The 17,803-nt window shown below is 38.7% G+C and overlaps 1 long non-coding RNA gene across 1 annotated transcript; it reads left to right on the top strand.

Annotated features, from left to right (window-relative positions):
* The first annotated feature begins 6,200 nt into the window (after positions 1-6,200).
* LOC148186131 (uncharacterized) lies at positions 6,201-17,097 on the top strand. Its single transcript, XR_015775260.1, has 3 exons — positions 6,201-6,298; positions 15,760-15,852; positions 16,209-17,097. It is a non-coding gene; the product is annotated as an uncharacterized LOC148186131 (long non-coding RNA).
* The last annotated feature ends 706 nt before the right edge of the window (positions 17,098-17,803 follow it).

Below are 17,803 nucleotides of genomic sequence, written 5' to 3'. Positions count from 1 at the left end.
AGCCTCAAGTGGATATTAGATAAACTGCAGTTTCTGGCACTTTTAATGGCTTCATTTTTCAGTCTTGGAGATTACTGTTTGGTTTAAATGTAATTTTTAACTTAGAATGAAGGTTACACACTACCAACATTTTAAGGGTTGCACCAGCTGAAATAGTTCCAATGTAGGCATTAGTTACAATTTGAATCTTACACCTAGCCCAGTGTTCAGAACCGTGTGAATTTTTGGTGAACTTTCAAACATTGGAGGTACATCCCTTCCATGTAAGTTTTCCCTAAACTTTACCTACACTTGCCTAAACCTAATGACAACCAACCATGGTTTTTTTTCCTAAATCTGACCATATCCTTAATTACCTAAACCTTACTTTTGTAATTTAACACTAATCACGTAACATGTTGAAGATGTAACGTCATTTTTGGGGCACTAATTCTTAGGATATCATACAAACTGTTCTGTGTGCATTTTCAGAGGATATGGACAGTTCTATAAGGATATGTTTCATAGTTTCAATAGCTATGTTCGAAACAAATTCTTATCACAGAAACAGCGCACTTTAAAGTGTGTTCACCATTTTGTAGTAGTGTTCGAATTCATCCACTATATAGTGCACCATAAAATACCGACAATGCACAGCAAATTTGAGTGTACATACGATCTACCTTACATTTTGCTCCCCTATACCACAAATGCAATGCTGTCATGTATTTCCAGAGAAGAAGAACAATGAAAGGAGCTGGGGCGTATTCTGCTTTTAAATGTCACTGCCTGAGAAGCAGCAGTTGTGCTACGTTATCTCAACAGATGCGCCCAGTACCACGTATATCCGACCCATCTATTGATGCAACGATGTTCTGAAAATTCCAGTGTACTGTCCAATATCTTGTTGGGTTATCCCTATATAGTTCATTAGTTAATACATACTACATAAAGAATAGTGAGTGAGTGAGTGAGTGAAGCTATGGCCTTATTATGTGTGTACTTTACAACTTAAATAAGAACTTGGAGATGGTGTTTACAATTAGCATGGAAGCTCTGACAAAAAGACTCTTTTCAAAAATGCATTATGGGAAGTGTAGGATGCAATCCTATAGAGCTTGACCAAAACTAGGGACTTACAATGCCTCGTTAAGAGGATAATTAAAGTGATCCATTAAAATGAGATGAGGGAGACACAGAAAGTGAAATAATGAGTGTAAAACAGAGATGTGGATTGAGGAAAGGAGTGCAGATGATGTTCGCTGTTTCTGCAAGAATCCAAACGCACAGCAGGCTTTCTCACATTTGCTGTTTAGTTCAGCGTGGTGTATTCGTCTGTGTGTGGTTCTGTCAGCTTTTTCCCTCAAAGAGCACCCCCCCACACACACACACCCCCGCCCCCCTCTTTTTTCTTCCCTTGCTTTTCTTTTCCTAGAGAGAGAGAGAGAGAGAGAGCAGGAGAGAGGGGAGAGAGAGAGGCTGGAGCCAGCAGTCTGGAACGAGCATGACAGAATTTGAATTATAGAAGCAGCACAGCAAAGAGGAGAGGGAGCGAAGGAGGGAGAGGGGAGGGTGTTTTAGTGTGTGTGTGTGTGTGTGTGTGTGTGTGTGTGTGCGTCTGTTTCCGTGTGGCAGGGAAACAGAGAGCGAGAGAATCATTTCAGCAGTGGAGGCTGTTATATCGAAGGCATTGTTGAAAGCAGGTTTGGAGCAGTGTTTCATAGCTAATTTTTCATTTAGATGAGTCTTCTCCCTGCACAGTAATGAGGAGAGTAAAAAGTGTAAGACCTAAATGTATTCAGCAAAATATATGCTGCAACACTGATGGTGTTTTTCAGAACTCTCAAAACCCGCTCATGAAAATACAGAAGACACTGTGAAACAAATATAGTCCAAATAACTAAAACTCATTGGCTGAATGTTAACCTTAGCAAACTGATAAGCTCACAATTGAATTGTGAATATGCTGGTGTTTGATAAGTCATGTTTATCACGTTTACCATCTTCATTTGCTAATTAGCACTACACACTACTGAAGTTGACGGAAAAGTCATTACTTTTGCAGGTCAAAATTTGTATTGATCCAATACTTTGGTTGTACATAAAAATATTGTTTTAATTAAATAAATCAAAGCGGTGCTTTTATTTTTGAAGGACCTAGCTCGACTCAGACAGTAAACATCAATGGTTTTGACTTGAAGCTTCCGGTCAACAGTTGGATGTTAGCGTTTGCAGACAGTTAACTTAAATATGTATGTGTCAGTTATTGTTTTTTGATGAACAAAGTTAGCAGACACTGAGCAACAGAGTTCATATCAATATTCACAACTTATTTTTCATGCAAAATCCTTTTGATTCTTTGGATTGGTAGACCCCTAAAAACTAAAAAAAGTTTTTTCATTATTCTATAGCCATTACAATCAACAATCAACTTTAAATTCAGAATGAAAAGCTTCAATAAAAACATTAACTTTGTAGGCTTTAAAGAACATTTCTACAGAAACCTCAGATACATTTTGTATTTCCATGTAATTCTCTCTGCAGTGGTATTTCTGGAGGAATCCTAAGCTCCAACAGTGGTGACAGACACTGGCTGTGACCACAGGTGTAGCAGTCTATTCCTGGCTGTGGGTTAGACTCTGAAATGCCGTTTGTAGGAAGCTATAGGGCTGAGATTGTAGTTATAGTTATTGCTATGGCTGTAGTTAGGGTTGTAGCTGTTTCTGTGGCTGCTGTGATGGCTGTATGGTTATGGCTAGTAGTTGTGGCTGTGGTTACCGTAGCAACTCTTTACAGCACCTAAAATAGTAACACTGGCCAATAAAGTGTTGCAAAGTCAGTCACTGCCAAGATTTTAGCTCTTCTATCACACATTTGTGTAACCACCAGATGTTCAGCAATAACTTCACCATGAAGTCTTCACAGCCATTTAATTTGGATGGTGTTCCACCCAATGTTAACCTTGGTCATCATAAAAGCCACTGCCATAACCATAGCTACAACCATAGCCATAATTGCAGCAAGAGCAATGCCCAAAGCCATGCCATAGATATAGTCAGTTACAACCACAGCCTCAGCTGTACAGGCAAAGTAATTCTCACTGTGATTTTCCAATGTGCCATTTACTGAAAGAAGTATTTCCGTGATGGAGGATGGTCCTCTAATGAAACTAAATCGTCTGCGCAGGAGAAAGACACAAGCACTTTAGAAATTGGTGCTATGTGACCAGAGAAAACAGAGAAAAAAGGACTGTGGCATTTGCTTTTGTCAAGATGTAAAAAACCTGCAACTACCAGAATGCACTGTGCTGCACCAGACCAATAAATGCTATGGGTATGGGTAACCATCCGTTTGGCACGATGTTGGACAGCTGTAAATGATCTCATATTAAAGATAACCCTTTGAAATCTGAACAAATTGGCTTGATTTCTTTAAAAAAACAACTGAGATAAAGGCAAGGAGCAACTTAAGAAGAAATATCCCCTAAAACTGCAAGAAATTAGTAAGAAGTACAAGAGAATAACCTGGAAATTAGCACAAACAATGAAAAACAAAGGAAGGTAACATAAAAGACAAGGAAATGACCTGAAAAAAAGTGCTTAAAAATGATAATAATTATGTAAAATAATGTTAAATATGTGATTATGATATTTATAATATTGTTTTCTGGACATCCTTTCATAGCTTTTAAAAAAATGTCTAACTGAACTAATTATTTTTGCAATTTGCAGAATATATAACTTGCCAAATTGCTGATTGCTTTTTCTACCATGTTTTTGAAAGAAATCAAACCTCAGAGTTCAAAGGTTTAAAGACTTCTTAAAGGTGTCTGAACACAGCACAAAAAAAGGAATGTCGATCCCTGTTTTGGATTAAACGGTAATCTATTGACACACACCATCCACAGTGTTATACAGTTCGATGAAAATGAACTGTACTTCAAATGGAGTATCAGGTTGCTTTTTTCAAAATTCATACAAAAAAAGAGAAAATCTAAAAGGCAGACTGTCCACAAGTTATAAACTTGATCAGCCTTTATTTCCAATAAAATATTTGATCCTCTCTATGTAAATTCCTACGCCCAACAATTGATTATTAAGGAACATGTGATAGGCTAGAGGTGTTCTAAGACAAAAGTATTGAATCAGTGCCTTCATCACCAGCTGCTGGTGCGATGAGGTTTCTGGTATTGAGCAGCTGCCTGCAAGCTGTCAGGAAGTGAGCACCGAGCTCTGACACCCCCCGGAATGAGTGGTATCTTCAGTGTTAAGAACCGCGGGCAAGTCAGGTTTCAGTAAACAGGTTCACCAGGATTCCTAATCACTGCTATGCATGATCATGTTTAGCAGGTATGTTTCCCAGCTTGCTAACATTCACTAATTAGCAAAAAAAACCATAAAGCCGAAGCTGAGTGGAATGGCATTAGTTTTGGAGGTATTTGGTCATGAAGATCTCAAGTTATTATAATTTATCCTGTAAGAACAAAGTCTAGTACTTCAGGCTACCAAGATGGAAAAGACAGAAAAGGCTTTACTTTCTATGGGAACTTAGGAAGGCTAAACTCGAGAGCAAGATCCTCGTTACCTTCTGCAGAGTAGCAATAGAAAGCATACCGACTGGAAACATCACCAACTGGCATGGTTTGTGCACGGCCCGGGACAGGAAGGCTCTACAGCGGGTGATTAAAACTGCCCAGAACATCACTGGTTCCCATCTACAGAGCATCAGTGACCTCTGTGAAGTGAGGTGTCTGCACAGAGCCCAAAGGATACTGAAAGACAGCAGCCGCCCCAGCCACAGTCTGTTCACCCTGCTGCTATGTGGAAAAAAATACAGAATTATCTGCTGCAGAACCACCAGACTACAGGGCAGCTTCTTTCCCCAGGCTGAGAGATTCCTCAACTCCTCCTTTGACACAAAAGATGTAGCAGGATTTAGGATCACCTTTAAATTTCATTTTTTCTTAAACTACATTTAAGAAAAATGACAAACTTACCTTGTACATTCAGTTTTAATGAGTTACTAAGTTATACAAAAGGGGGATTTTCCACCATGACTGGCAGTTCTGACAGCCAATCCATGCACTTGAATTCAATGGAGCTCCTTGTGATTGGTTGGATGGGTGTTTCAGCGGGAAGTCCCCCACTATAGATATTGCTACTGCGATATGTATGTATGTATATGTCAATATAATTATCAAACATACATATCATATTTTTACTGTCTATTTCAGCCAACAACCGCATTTGTCACATGGAAAAAATCAGTGAGCCACCGTTTCTCTAGATGTGCCAAGCAGCTGAGACACGCTTGAGCAGCACTGCTCATGAAGACAGTGTGGCCACTCTAATCTGTTAACACGGTAACTGAAAAAAACACCCCAACAGGTTCCACAACACTCACGCACCGCTCAGGCATGCAGTGTGTACCAGGTGTTAACATACCTTAAGTACAACATACTATGATACATTTTTTGGTTTCACAAGGGAGACAAACAGTCTCTTAGGTGAAAGTCCTGTGTTGTTTGGCCCATCCACCTACCTGCCTGCTCGCTCTTTATACTAAGGCAGTTGCTCAAAACGTAATTTCATGATGTAGCCCGATTCTTGTTATGCAGACGCCATGAGGTGCCGAGGTGCATTAGTGCCGAGGAACACTGACCGAGTGTTGGTATTTGACCAGTTGGGATTGAGGACAGGTTATTCTGATCGTCTGGCTGCTTCTGTTTCCTTCCCAGTCTTACTTCTATTTAGTGCTGCATCCTCAGATCTCACAAATAATTTGATAAATACAATATTATAACTATCAATAGGAATGATGGTCAAAACTATAACAGTGAGACGTAATAAGTTGTAATAAACCCAAATTATCCTTTTTTGCCAATAGAGTTGGTGGGTGTCTCAAACGGTAAATGTTAATTGACAAAGAGGGACACATCAGTGACATCAATAAAGACATCTTCATCACTCCTGCATGTTTCACTGTGGAACCTTTGTCTGTAGCTTTCCCTGTAGAGACAGATGTGGATATAGAAGTGAAGTGTAGAGGTAAACAACTGAATTGTCTTTCCTTCAGTCTTTTCACTTCGCTGATAAACTCTCCCTCTGTCCCCATCTGTCTGTCCACATTCAGTCAGTCCTGACAGCACAGCAGGACAGAGCGTACAGTTAGTGTGGTAGGAATTTATTGGTATTTATTGGCAGCAGTAACACCCCGCAACGCACACAGAAACCCGTCAAACTGCTATGATTCGACCGGCTCCCTCATCCCAAAGCTATCGCCTGACAGAACACTTTCACACAGACGGAGAGGACGGGAGGTGAGGTGTGTGTGTGTGTGTGTGTGTGTGTGTGTGTGTGTGTTGGAGGGGAGGGAACATTCCAGAGAAGGTAGACAAAAAGAGAAACAGAGAGGGACAGACATCATTGTAATGACTGCATGCAACTCGATACTCCTGCATACTGAATATTCCCCCCGAGGGCTTTTTCCATTACCCCAGAACGGTGCAGTCGTTTAGCTGATCCAGCCCAGCTTTTCCTCTCCTTCTTTCTTTCCTTTTCACTCCCTCCCTACCTCGTCTTTGCTGTTTTTTTCACAGACACATTGTGCAAATGTAACCTTTTGCAAGCCCCAACTCCCCCCGCTCCCCATCCCCAGGAAGTTGGCTAGCCACTTTGCTGCCAAGAAATATGAAATACTGGCAGGCTGCCCGTTTCATCTGCAAACACACAGCGGAAAAGGGAGGGAGGATGGAAGCAGCAGGAGATGGAGGGAAGCAGCGAGGGAGGGAGGGAGGGAGGTGGAGGTGACACAGAGGAGAAGGAAATTCTGCTGCTGCTGCGCTTGCCACGAGGAAGAAAAAAGGAATCAAAAGCAGAGCCGAGAGAAAGAGAGCTGCAGAGAGATAAGGATGAATTTTACTTGCACGAAAAGGGGCCACATTACTGACTGAAGATAAATCATGTGGAACATTTTTTTAGCTACAGAAAACACCACACAGCCAGTGACGAGCAGAGTGAGCTGGGTTAATACATGAGCATGCACACATAACACACACATGCAACCAATAGTCCTTTTCCATACACATATGCTGTCTTGGCTTGACTTGGTTTGACTCGTGTCAGCCCAGCACAGTAGGGATTTGCATCTTGAAACAGCAGGACTACCTGCCTAAAGGTGTGTCTTTAACTGGTGATGCGCTGTCTGCTTTCTGTCTGTCACCCTGGTGTTATTAAGATCAACAACTTTCTTGCACTGTACATTTTTTTCTATTTTGGACGACATACAATACTATGACTTTTTTAGAGCAGAAATGCTGCCACCAACTAGTGTTTTGGAGGTGAAATTGCAGGGAGTAACACATACCAACGCCAGGGAGAGAAGGCTGCAATGTATGCAAAGAAGACGGAAGAGCAGTGGCTATTTTTTTAAAGATAATGTTTAAAAGTTAATTTTTAACTTTTAAATTTAATTTAACAATGGATGCTTAAAGACATTTAAACAAAGTTTTGTGTTAGAGTTGTGGAGTTTGTGTTTGTGTTGTGTATTGTTCTAAAATCTGACACTAAGATTTTTACTGCAAATATATCAGCTCTAAATTTCAGATATCGGTCTCCTTGATTACTGATAACCAGCATCAGAATCAGCCCTGAAGAAAATAAATAGATATAAATAGATACATATCAGTCAACATGTAGACCCAACACAGCGTAATGCAGAATACATGGTTCGCTTAATCAGCCAGTTTCAGTGGCATCTGGCCATTTCTTGGGTTTTAGTGCGCACCCAGTTGCTCCAGTATGAAAAACATTGAATGAGAAACAAGAAATGGCCCAAAAATTGTCAAGAAATTAGTAAAAAGTTACAAATAAATTACCTGTAAAAAAGCAATAAATTAAAAAAATAGGCAAAATAGGCAAAGTAAAACACACACAAGAATCTCTAATCTAATAATTCACCCAAGCAAATTCTCAGGTCATTTTCTTCTCACCTTTTACTAATTTCTTGTAATTTATGGGAAATTTCTTGTTAATGTGCTCATTATGTTTCTTCCACGTGTTTTCGAAGGAAACTAAACCAGTTTTCTGTGGTTCCAGAGGTTTAAAGGAAGGATGAGAGGCATCTGAATGCAGCCCAGGATAACTGATGTCGCTCCAGGTGTTGAAGGGTTAAGGCGACTGTACATAAAGGGGATACAACATTACCTTCTTATTCAAAGTAATTATCTCAAAAATGTTCAGTTTTGATTAATGTCTGTTAAGTCACTATATGTCCACAAAATAGTTAACACAAAGGTGATCGAAGTATTGCATTATTTATTATTGCAGTTTTATGAACTGGGTGTCAAGGGGAAACTTTGCTGAAAACAATGCTGTATTAACCCTTAGGGCCCACTTTAATATTACACACACTTGTATCACTGCACACAAGATGGGCTTTTCAAAATCAAGCTTTTAAAAATATTATACATTGATATTATTTACTACTTTTAATTTCTATTTTAATTTTTAGCCAACATCAGTCTTAATCATGAATATCAAGTATTCATTCATTCTCAGAATTTTAAATGCCTTTTAAATGCATCCAAATGCCAGGTTTTTGTCATGTTGCCACTGTGATTTTAGACAAAAAACAACAACACTGAAAATGAAATTGTGCAAAGTGTAGTATTTATTCATTATTATTATTATTATTATTATTATTATTATTATTATTATTATTATTATTATTATTATTTGTAGTAGTAGTATTTTATTTATTTAATTATGTATTTATTCATTTATCTGGGATGATGAGCCTGGGATATGTCAATGATTAGCAGCCACATTGATTGTGATAGTGCACCTAGCGGAAATAGCATGTGTTTTCTCCATATGCCAAATCTAGTAAAATGCATGCAAAGAAGAAGAAGATGGAAGAGCAGTGGCTATTTTTTTAAAGATAATGTTTAAAAATTAATTTTCAAACCATTTAATTTAACAATGGATGCTTAAAGACATTTAAACAAAGTTTTGTGTTAGAGTTGTGGAGTTTGTGTTTGTGTTGTGTATTGTTCTAAAATCTGACACTAAGATTTTTGTTTGTTTGTTTGTTTGTTTGTTTCAATTGAGCATTTTTTGCACCTAACAGTCTGAATGTAACAATTTAGTTTCCACAGTGTATTTTAGACTTATTGTAGGAGCTGAGCTGGAAATTCACAGATTGAACAATAATACACGATCTTGCCAAAATGTCTTGCCATATGCATGAACACAGCCAAAATTATCAAAAAATGAAGCGACAAGCGAGTAAAATGCACCAAACAGTCCCTGAGGGTTAAGTTACTGCTGATGCAAACCCAACATTTCCTGCAGCTGCACCTACACATTAAAAGCATTTCACTGGTAAAACATTAGTTTATTTTCTTTTTTTCTTTTTATGAGGTAGTTGTCTTTGATGGTGAGATTAGCACTGCTGTGGTCATTTTCAGCATTATTTGACAGTGGATCAGTTTGAAATATTACAGGGAGTGATGGAACATGGATGGAGCAGCATGTGAGCTCTTGCAGGTTGACAGGCTGCAGACCTCCAACTTTCACTGTGCTGCAGCATAAACCAGATCACGGGTGCTCACGGAATCCCAATTATTGCCTGACTTCCACTTTTTTTTTTTAAAAAAAAAAGGTTTATTTCACTGCCCCGGAATTCTGTGACCTGTAGTGTTAAAACACATTTTCTGTAACCACCAGTAACTACAAGTGTCGCTACATCAACCAGGACTGACATCTCTGTCACTTTAACCCTTTGAAATCTTGAGCCACATCACTTTTCTTGTGTTGCTTTCAGACACCTTTAAGTGTTTAAGTACTTTGACACAGAAATTGGTTCAATTTCTCACAAAAACATAGGAAAAAGGCAGTGAGCAAGTTGATCAGAAATCTTCCACAAATTGTTAGAAATGTATTAGATTTAAAAAAAAAAATAAAAAAAAGCTCGGGAAAAAATGCCTAGGAAGACAAGTAGAAAAGCTAAGGAAATAATGTATTTATAATGATCATATTTACATATTTAAAATTATGTTTTGTTTTGTTTTACTTTTATCACTGCTTGCAATTTTTTTGGACTTGGAAACATCCTTTATCAAAGTTCCTTCCTCACATCACCTTGACAGTGTGTGGAAATTTGATAGCAATATATTATAATATAATATAAATATATAATATAATAATGCAGGATTGCATAGTCTCTGTTCGATGACTAAAAATCTGTTGTACTCTCTGAGGTCTTATTTGTCAGAACCCATTCAACACTCTTTTAATAATAATCTTTATTTGTATATCACCTTTCATACAAGAAATGTTTTACAACAAAGAAATTACATGCACAGTGCTTCACGTGAAAAGACATAGAAGACATGAAGACATTCTAAAACCTGCATGTAAAAATAAATAAGATCAGAACAGAACAGATAAAATGTATCTTCATGTGGATAAAACCCACTTGATAATACTGGTAAAAGTAAGATAAAACAATAAGAATAAAAAAAATAGATGGAAAATAAAACCCAATGAGGTAATATTAATGAAAAATAAAAATAGTTTTCCTTAACCTCATGACATTTTCCATCAAGACGGGGCTGCAAAAGCAGAGAGAAGCTTTTTCTGACTGTTAAGATAGACCGTGGTTCTACCACGGAACATCTGCGTGATGTGTCTTCCTGCAAGCTCTTCCTGTGGTTTTGACGTCTCCAAGTGATGCTCTTCCTGTCTGTTGCCTGGCAACAGAGGGGGAAAAATAGATGAGGTGATGAGTGAAGGTGAGCCCGAGGGAGATAGGAGGAGGAGAGGAGAGAGAAAGAGAACAGATCTGTGTGTGAGTGTGAGTGTGTGTGAGTGTGGGGGGGGTTGGGGGTGAGTGTGAGTGTGTGTGTGTGTGTGTGTGTGTGTGTGTGTGTGTGTGGGTGGGTGTGTGTGTGTGTGTGTGTGTGTGTGTGGGTGTGTGGGTGTGTGTGTGCGTGGGTGTGAGTGTGTGTGTGTGTGTGTGTGTGTGTGTGTGTGTGTGTGTGTGTGTTGGGGGGGTTGTTATTTTCTTCTTGGCAAGCTTTTGTGGATTGTTCCATTTCTGTTCTCTAACATTCCCTCAAAAAAAAAAAGAAAAAAAGTGATTTGATGCTCTGCAGAGTGTGAGATGATTACGTGGATGTTTATAAATGTCAGAATGTGGATTTCATGTCACATTTGACACTACGACAGTAAGAGTTCCTCCCTGGTGACTGAAGTGCGGTTTTATCAATACTAATTGTATTACAGCGTGCTCTATCTTCCTGGTCTTTAGTTTGCCTCTCTTAAATCGATAGATTTTGTGATATGTATATATATATATATATATATATATATATATATTATATATATATATATATATATATATATATATATATGAAACATATAGCTTGTATGTATGCATGTATAAACCCCTTAAAAGTTTTTTTTTCATTTTAATTACCCTTTATTCATAGTTTAGTGCATACATATAACCAAATACAAAGTCAACAAAGTGATAATATTAGACGAAATATCGGATGAAAGTAAGAACAACAATAATGAACATAAAAAGAAAACAAAAGGAAAACATTATTAAAATCCCCCCCCCCCCAAAAAAAAAATCAATATTTCAAATATGTGTGTTGAAATTTACAGATAAAGACTGTCCAGCTTCTTTGTTGTGTTTTCAGGCAAAAACCTGCTGGGATGGAGTGAAATTCACTTTCACCAAGAGGCCAGTTAGTGATGACATGAGAATCTGAGCTTTTACCGAATCCTGACATGATAATGATGCTTGAAAGAACACTTCAAAATGTTGGAAGTGTGCTTACTCACTTTGGTGCCTGGAAATAGATGAAACTGACACTGATGTTCCTAATATTACCAATGAACATTTTACACTCATTCTGTCTGCCATTGGTTATATTTGTTCTTTAAAGCCCATGGCTGCATCCTGCTAAGGTTTTCATTTATTTATTTACTCAGCACAATGTTTCCATGTTTTTTGCTTTTCATGTAAATCACTATGTGTGGCGCTACCGTTTTGTTAAAATACTGAGGTTATGGGTCCTACACTTAAGTATTAGTATTATAAGTATAGATAAATATTGCCTTGTTTAATTAAAAATGGCTGGCCTTTACTATACTAATAACGTTTTTTTTTTTAATTAACAAATTAAACCTAATGTAGCATTTATTATATATATCACCATTATCTTTTAATCACGCTCAAAAAGTTAAGAAAAAAGCACATGAACTTGGTTATATCATGATTATGAAAGGCCATATACATACTGGACATACTGGAACCAGGGCCTACATTTCAAAATAAAAATTGATATAGTCAGACCCAGGCCCTAATTACTAAGAAAGACTTTTCTTTCACTGATTTGTTTTAGATACTTTTTACTTGTAATGACAGAGGATACAGGTAGATGGATCATCAAAGCATACATTAGAAAGAGGACAGAGATTCTCCACCAGCTTACCATCCACAGCTTTACAAACACACACACACACACACAGACACACACACACAGACACACACACACAGACACACACACAAACACCAAATGTTCCGTCAGAATGCGTCACTGTGGTGACTCACTAACACTGTGTGTGTGTGTGTGTGTGTGTGTGTGTGCTCTCATATGTCGATCAACGCAAAGGAAAAAAGAGCTGTTAAGTTTTGGGAGGAAGAAATGTGAAAGTAACTTGTGGAATATTATATAATGATGGTCTGCTTGACAGCAGTGTTTGGTGCTGAAAGCTTGTACATTTAAGTTTGTGCTGCTGCAACTATGTTATAAAATTCTGGTTTGCAAGTTTGTGCCTTTAAGGTTTGGAAGCTCTTACTTCTATAAGCTGTCAGGCAAAAAAATAACATTAAACAAAAAGGGGGTTTAACTTTTGACCAGACTTTAATGTCTGCTTTTTTTTTTTTTTTTTTGACTAATTTATTATTCTACCAACCTGTCCAGATACTACAGATGCAAATATGCCAATTTACTCTGACACACAGGATATAGACTGTGGCTATAAACCTGTGTGTGTGTGCCATTGGCTGGATATTTAGACCGGCATTCTTCTCCCATTTTCCTTTCTGCATTCAGTTTCCAAATCCCTTTCACTATGGGAAACAAAAATAACGACCTCCAACATGACAAACTACACACCGATAATGATGATTATTGACAGATTTGGCGTGCAATGATGCATGTCTGCTCTGTTCTTTCTGGGAATTTATAATGAATAAAACAACCTGTGAACGCACCTCATAAAAAACAAGACTGTCTCTCAAGACAATATTGATCCTTTTCCTGACACGACAAGTTGGAGTTGATTTGCAGCATTTTTCTTACCTCGGTAGCAGCATACACCACTAACACTGGCTTCACCAATGCACTGACTTCACACGAGCCTCTGTGATATCATCGTGATAATGTTCTGCAAGAGCCTCATAGAGCCAGCAAATTGTCTGTGGTTTTGATGGGTTCAGCAGGTTCATCTAGATTTAATGTTTAGGCAGGCTTCAGCTTGAGGGTACAGACAATTAAATTATGTCTTTTTTAATCACCAAGTTGAATATAACAGTCAACATATGACTGTTTATATTTGTTGTGGCCTTTTATCATAGCAGAGAATCAACCACTTGCATACAGTATGTACCATCAAGAAATGTTCCCACCAGTCTTAGTTTGGCAGCGATTTTGGATTTAGTCTTAGTCTTGAGACAAAAATTCTTATGAGTTTTTGTCACATTTTTTTCCATTAGTTTTTTTTTAGTCTAGTTTTTGTCAACAAAAACTCAAAATAACACAAATTGACACTGACAAATGACATTTTAAACAAGATGCTTTTTTGTATTGAAATTGATCCAATTAGGCTAATACAGGTCTCAGAAATTAGAATCAATGTGACAGGTTGTATTTAAAAAAAAAAGTCATTTGAAGATGAAAAAAAGTCTAAAATTCCAATTGAAAAGCTCACAATCTCTCTATTTATGGTCTCAAATACTACAAATAACTAATTTGAGACAGCTGGGATTTGTCCCCGGGTTCATTGTAAACTCTGACTTATTGATCTCACTGTGAAGAAGCAGAAAACTAACTCAATTTCAGCCAGAATTCTTTCTGAATCTGCAGCATGTCAGTCTGGAGGCTGAGACTCAGCTTCTCTCACAGAGTTGGGGTTTCACTCTAAACTTTGGGCTGTCAGTTAAAGCTGACTTCAGACTGTTTCAATACAGCACAGTTCCCCTCACAGATCACAGAGGCTCCTACCTGCCTGTCAAACAGCATCAAACCATAAACCTTCTCCAGACAGTCCGGATCTGAGCGTAGTCCTGCGGGAAACAGATGTGAAGAGAGCCCAGTGCCGGCGGATCCTCGCTCACTGTCGTTCACAGGCTAACGTACGCCACGTACAAACGCCACAAATCCATCAACAGTTCCACCATGCACACTCACACACACATACACACGGCTGAGTATATCAACTACAGCCAAAACTCGCGACAACAGCTGTTTTGAGTTTACAGCCGGTTAATGGTTCACGCTCATACTGCTGCCCATACGGCATCAGAAAATGAATGTCCACTGCTGACATTTTCATTTCATCCCATTTCGTCCCATTTCATCAACGAAAATAAAAAACGGATTCCATCATAGTTTTCATTATCAAGATCTGTTTTTAGTCCAGCATCATCTCATTTTAGTCATGCGAAAATAGGTCCTTGATGAAGAATTTTCATAGTTTTTGTCAATAAAAATAACTCTGGTTCCTGCCCGACACCATTTTTGCAAGGGCACCATCGCAGCACCCTGGGTTTAGTACCGCCAAGACAACTGTGACTGGTTTAAAGGAATTCAAAAACGCAGTGGTTTTTCCCCAACAGTAGAATGATAACGTGCACATCTAGACCTTCCAAATATATACTATACTAAAACACGGTACGTTATATCGCTCCTTGTTTGGTTTAAGGTTAACGTGAATAAAAGAACATTATATAATAATCTGTTTCCATAGAGCAGCTACAACCAATGTTATTGGCTCAATTAATCAATCAATCTTGTGACTGTGGAGCTAACAAGCAGATTGGTAGGAGTGTTGTGTCAAGCTCTATTTCCCAATTTGTAACCCGATACCCTAACCCTAACCTTAATTAATCTCTTACCAAGTTCTAGTATTGGTACTAATATTTCCAAGGTCAAGAATCAACTTTCACATTTAATATACATACTGTTTTATGTTTACATGAGTCATGTCTTGTGTTAGGATATCAAGACATAACTGGTCATCTCTAAATGTCCTGTTCAGGACATATGTGCTGCTTCATCTCGTCCACTCTCACATTTCATCCGTATAATGCTCCTCGTGTCTTAACTGGAAGCATGCAAGTGATGGAAGCAGGCATGCATAAATGACAAGAGTCCCAATTAAGAAGAATCCCAAGAGTGACAGAGAGAAGAAGGAAAAGGAAGAGAGAGAGAGGAGGTCTAACCAAAAGTGGAGGAATACAGAGAAGAGAAAATGTGCAGTCCCAAAGCTAGAGAGACAGAGCTGGAGAGAGGGGGAGGCTGGGGAGGAGATGGAAGGATCGATATCTAATTTCAGTGCTGAGTTCACTGTGGACGGTTTTCCAATAAGACTGGGATAGAACACCAAAGTTTGAATAGCTGTGTATCTCTGTCTGTCTCTCTGTGCATCTTTCTCTGTCTCTGTCTTTCTTTTCCCCCTCTGTCTGTCTCCATCTCTGCAGTCCCATGGGTGGACCACACCTCAATCTGTCCCTGTGTCCATTGCTAATGATGTGCAGGCCTGGACTGACTTAGACCAGCTATTAGGAGCACCGGTAAGCCAGGATGTGAAGTCACTGTGTAAAAATGAGTAGCATCTACTGTATTTGTAAGCAGCATTAAAGGCAGTAAATGTGGTTGCATAACCAGTAGAGAACCATTAATTAAAAACGGTGGAATTACTATCTGTGGGAAGCTACAACTGCTCCAGGGCCCAAAAACATTATCTAAAGCTCATTGTGTCAACTTGTTTGTGCTAATTTATTGCTAATTTATTAAGGAATATGCACTGTGAAAACAAATCATACACATGATAATGACAAATTAGTACTGTATTCTAATGATGTCAGGGGGCTTAGCACTTATTCCAGCCCGTTCTCATTCTGAAAGTGCAATATTGTCGCTTTTGCAGTGCTTTCACCACTGGATGACTGATACACCACTGGATGACGTCAGCTGAGAACTTGGCCAAACAGGACCATTTGCAGTTTTATTATAGGCTGGCAGACGGCACCTGCTGCAGCAGCATGATACACGGACAGTTGGCATCATTTGAGAACGCGGCCACGAACCTGTTGTGTCTGCATGATAAGCCAGCCTCGGGTTGAAATGCTGCCAGTAACTACTAATTTAAGTAGCATGGAGGTCCCTATAGGGCAGAGCTGGAAGGGCTGTGGATGGATCGAACAAACCCCGGACTTTCATGTCGTTTGCCTAATCCTAACCATTCATGGCAGCATGTACTTCTGTTGATGTTCTAACATTGGTTACCATGTGCTTGTGTTGCCTTAACATAAACAAAATCTTTAACAAGCACTATGTGCTTGTGTTGACATCACGGTAGCGGCATCCCAGAGTGTAAAGAGCAGAAGCATAAAGATGCCTAGAGCGTAATATGTAGACACAGAAGTCCACTGCAAAGTGGCAATATGTGACGACTTGGGATGAGAGCTTGTTGTTTATTCAGACTGCGAACTCATAACTGTTTTTGGCATATCCAGATTATATCCAGATTGATGTTAGAATTCCTGGACTGCAAAAAAAAAAAGTGAAATGTTTTAGCAAGTCAGATCCAACCCACATTTGGATGTAGTTAAAAATGTGTTTTCAGTTGGATTTCTACAGGTTTGTCTCAATCAGGATGTGTAGTGGCTTTTTTATCACTTGCAATGAGACACACACAACAGCAACTTCAAATCCAGAGTGACCAAAGTGTGCAGAATCCATGCTGCTACCATGGATGTATAAAGAGAACTTTATACAGTGCTGGAGAAGGGGGGCCCGTTTATTCCCGTTATGCCCGTTTGTTCCTATGCTGCATGGAGCAAAAAAAGTTAAACTTACTGGGTGTAAAATTACCTGGACCTTCCACATTGTCGGCTCATAGAGCAGGTGCACCAGAGACTTTCGCCAGGCAAGTGGCTAAATTCTGGTTTAGCCCTTTTGCTAATTTGAATGGTGACAAAATAATTCAATGGTGCCAGTCTTTTAGACTTTATGAGTGTTATCAGACCAAATGGATGAAATTCTGATAGTGACATGAATCATTTCATAGGGGTTGTAATGCTCAAAAAATGTATCCTATAATTCACAAATGTCTCTTTAACAATCTAAATCTATAAGAAAAAGTTTTATTTTATACTACTTGCATCACAAAACTGATCCAGATATTATAATTCTGTTATTTTGGAGCCAGCCCCTAGTGGCCTTTAGATGAACTGCGGTTTTTGCCCTTTCACACAGGCTTCATTTTTTAGCCTTGGAGGTTGCCATGTGGTTGGAATTGGTTTCAGCCCCCCCACAACCTTGGCTGATGGAAGGATATAAGATCTATGGAGTGGCCCTCAAGGTGGGGCTTCCTTAATTATTTGGTGTTGGGGCCTTGAAGAGGATCCCTATGTCAAAATCTAGTTTGAAGACGTTTATTATTTAAATTTTATGCTCACAAATTGATCATCCCTAAACAAATTCCTGTACAGCAAGTCTTGTAGTCCCCTACAAAATCAC

This window comes from Plectropomus leopardus, chromosome 20 (genome assembly GCF_026936395.1).
Source record: "Plectropomus leopardus strain MGB_pleo_1.0 chromosome 20, ASM2693639v1, whole genome shotgun sequence".
In the NCBI taxonomy this organism is placed as follows: domain Eukaryota; kingdom Metazoa; phylum Chordata; class Actinopteri; order Perciformes; family Serranidae; genus Plectropomus; species Plectropomus leopardus.
The sequence above is the reverse complement of the archived record's forward strand: the minus strand, read 5'-3'. Positions and strand labels throughout refer to the sequence as shown.